The sequence below is a fragment of the Bos indicus x Bos taurus genome, chromosome 5 (genome assembly GCF_003369695.1).
Source record: "Bos indicus x Bos taurus breed Angus x Brahman F1 hybrid chromosome 5, Bos_hybrid_MaternalHap_v2.0, whole genome shotgun sequence".
Taxonomy (NCBI): domain Eukaryota; kingdom Metazoa; phylum Chordata; class Mammalia; order Artiodactyla; family Bovidae; genus Bos; species Bos indicus x Bos taurus.
Window position 1 is genome coordinate 113,770,443 of NC_040080.1, and position 3,881 is coordinate 113,774,323.

The 3,881-nt window shown below is 40.0% G+C and overlaps 1 non-coding gene across 1 annotated transcript; it reads left to right on the forward strand.

Moving 5' to 3' along the window:
• Positions 1 to 341: 341 nt before the first annotated feature.
• LOC113893890 lies at positions 342 to 448 on the forward strand. Its single transcript, XR_003511403.1, has one exon. It is a non-coding gene; the product is annotated as a U6 spliceosomal RNA (small nuclear RNA).
• Positions 449 to 3,881: the final 3,433 nt, after the last annotated feature.

Consider the following 3,881-nt stretch of genomic DNA (forward strand, 5'->3'; position numbering starts at 1 on the left):
CAATGCCTGCCACAAAATGTGCACCTAATAAAAATGGGGGAAGAATACTGGGTGATGAGTTAGCACAAAAACAGTTGACCCTTGAATAATACGGGCGTTAAGCACGCTGACCCTGTATGCAGCTGAAAACCTCCATATAACTTAGAGTCTGCTCCTCACAGACTCCATGTTTGAGGTTCTTTCGTATCCTTGTTCTGCATCCACCAATTCAACCAACCCCATATCATGTAGTAATGCTACCTGAAATAGTACCACTGCAGTAGTACTATTGAAAAAAAAATATGTGATAAGTTCAAACCATGTCGTTTAACAGTCAATGATACATAATTTTTGAAAAACCTGTGCTCGCTTCGGCAGCACATATACTAAAATTGGAACGATACAGAGAACATTAGCATGGCCCCTGCGCAAGGATGACACGCAAATTCGTGAAGCATTCCATATTTTAGGTTCGATGCACGGTACTGGATGCTTGGGGCTGGTGCACTGGGACGACCCAGAGGGAGGGTGGGGAGGGAGGAGGGAGGAGGGTTCAGGATGGGGAACTCGGGTATACCTGTGGCGGATTCATTTCGATATTTGGCAAAACTAATACAATATTGTAAAGTTTAAAAATAAAATAAAATTTAAAAAAAATAAAAAAGAAAAAAAAAGAAAAACCTTAGTTGCATGGTTCTATATACACGATCATTATTTCATAAATCACTGTGTTCTACAGCTTGGGTTTTTTCAGTTGAGAAGAATGGCATCTATGATGCCAAAAGCAAGATTGTCACAGTGTAGTCAGTCTTCTGGTATCTACAGTGCCATCAGTGCTTAGAACACTGACCACTGACAATCTTGCTTTTAACTATTAGTGGCATTCTATGCAACATTTTTTTTACTCTCAGCATCCCTTTCCAGTCCCCTTACAGCCTGGTCCCAACTTGACTCCCAAGCTATGCTAGCTATTGTTCACTGACCTTCAGCATTCAATGAACTCCTGTGTTCTTTATCACAGGGTCTGGGAACTACATTTTCCAGATCCCCAAGCTATCAGGTTCTAGATGTGATTCTGTCGATTAAATACACTCATGCAGGACTGGACTTCCCTGGTAGCTCAGCTGGTAAAGAATCCACCTGCAATGCAGGAGACCTACATTCAGTCTCTGGGTTGGAAAGATCCCTTGGAGGAGGGCATGGCAACCCACTCCAGTATTCTTGCCTGGACAGTCCCATGGACAGAGGAGCCTGGCAGGCTACAGTCCATGGGTTTACAGAGAGTCAGACACGACAGTGACTAAGCACAAGCAGGATTAGGTAGAGAGAAAAGAAGCTGAGGTTGTTCCTCTTCTTACACTAGAGCAGCTCACGAACAGACTGCAGCAGACTGTTTTGTACCACCCATCATTCATTCTACTGTTAAGTCAAAGACTATGTGCCAGCAATAACGTTGGCACTGGTTTCATGCTGTCCCAGCCATCATGAGGAAACAGCATCCCCCAACCCCTGGGTGGCGGCTATGGTGGCATGATCTAGGCACTTCACAACAACCCCAGTCTTCATTTCCTTTGCTTCTAGCAATTTTGTAAGCACTCAATTCCCTCTTTTAAAACCTTCCTACTAGAAATACCTAGAGTATTTTCTAATTTCCACATAAAACACAGCAGTCTTATCTCTGGCACTCCTCCCATCGCCCTCCACCCATCGTTTGTCAATCACGCCACGCTGAGGGCTCATACTCTTCGTATCCTTCTCTGCATCTAGGCCTTTGCGCCAGACACAGTCTCTTCTTAAAATAGCCTCCTCCCAACCTCTTTTCTCTATCAGGCTGTATCCCATGCATCTTGCAACCTGAGTTTTTCCCACCTAGTGCCTAGCACTATGCCCAATGAATATGTGAATAAATCCTTATGTATCCTTCAGTCAACCAAACTGAAGGATACATAACAGGGTACCCTAACTTTTCAAGGTTATTATATCTTAATATGCAAGTTTAACAAGAAAATAGTGAGTGCAATAAACAGCAGCTTCTCACCAGAATCAACATTTGATAGCTCTACCTATCCCACCAAAATCATGCTCATCATTTATTCACTTCATAAGCATTTACTGTGGCTATTGCAAACAGCAATAGTCTTTGGAGGGAGGAGGTGGCATTTTTCCTTCTCCTCCCTCTCCTTATCTCTCTTTAATAATGGTAAAGAATTATAGAAATGTCAAGTTCACAAGTACCCTGAAAGTTTTCACATTCACTCTACTTTACAGAGAGGAAATAGAAGGGGCCTAAGGGACTCAGCCTGGGTTACACGCTACTTAACCACAAAGCTGAATGCAAGGCTCCCAGTCACCCAGTAACCCAGTAACCCAGTCCAGCAGCCTTGTTCTTGCCATGCCACTTAGCAAGAGAAGGCAAAATCTTTTCACAAAGTGTTAAAGGAGTCCATACAAACCTATCCAGTTTTCAGGATGCATGAACTTTACAGACCCACCAAACTTGGGTGAGAAGAAAGTTATGACTTTATTCCCCAAGCAGCCCTCTCTTTATACAACAAGCTGAAACTGTGCAAAGCAATCTTAGCATCTGACCTGCGTTTTGAGAAATGTATCTGACATAGACAGGTAGAGAAACAGAGGTGGGAAGAGGGCATTTGAGGTAGCAAAATGGCTGGCAGAAAGGCATGGAGACATACTTACAATTGTTCTGTGACCTTTAAAAATTGTTATCAAAATATTTAAAACTTTCTTACTGTTGACTATAAATATTTAAGGAAATGAAAAAGTAAAACCAATACTGATTCAGTATGTTCTTTAAAACTTTAGAAACATTGAGAGCTAAAGTGTTTTATTTCTTTACAATAAAAACTTATCAAGAATAGTTTGAACAGTGCTTAACTTCTTATCCCATAAATTACAGTGAATACTCGTCATTTTTCTATGTCTTGATGGATTATTATACTCCTTTCTAAGTTTGGATCAGCTTCCAAATTTCATCCTCTGCACTTTCAACTTCATGAAATATCTCTGTGAGGTCATTTAATAAGATGTTTTCGCAGGCATCACTCTCTCTGGAGGCATCTTTATCTTTTTCATCACAATCACTTTCCTCACTTACAGTGATAAATTCACCTTCATTATGCTCTTTTAACTGCGTATCTATAGTCTCTCAAATGGTGGCAGGGCCAGGATCCCACAATCAATTATTTCTTCCTAACTGTACTTATGTTCAGCTCAAATTTCATCTCCACCATTTCTGCGTTCCTTTTTTAATTTGCTTCACTTTCATCTTTGTTGGCCAATTCTTTCTTTCCAGTACTGACTTTATTAAAATGTCATGTGTGTACATCATTGGGAAATATAGACGAAACATGACTACATGTTTTTCTGTCTGCATGAGCAGACTTTGTGCATGAATGCTTGAAAGAAGTGGTGTGATTAGTCATTGGTCATGGTAGGATCTGTTATTTATGTAGTGATTTGTAGACTGAAATTGATAACAGTGAAACTGATACTTTAATGCAATTACTCACACCTAATATATCACATCAGAGTAATTGATATTTGAACCATGTTATCAGGGGACTGGAGTTATATAACTAAACCATGATAACTGCCATGTCTGCATACCAGAACTGTTTGTATTTATATTCTGTGATTTAAATTAATTTCTGTTTTATGGCTTAAAGACTTAAACAAATGACATGATGCCATAAAACTCCTAGAAGGTATCACAGGCAAAACATTCTCTGACATAAATTATACCAGTATTTTTCTTAGGCCAGTCACCCATGGCAATAAAAATAAGAACAAAAATAAACAAATGGGGCTGAATCAAACTTACAAACTTTTGCACAGCAAGGGAAATCATAAACAAAAGGACAACCTACAGAATGGGAGAAAAT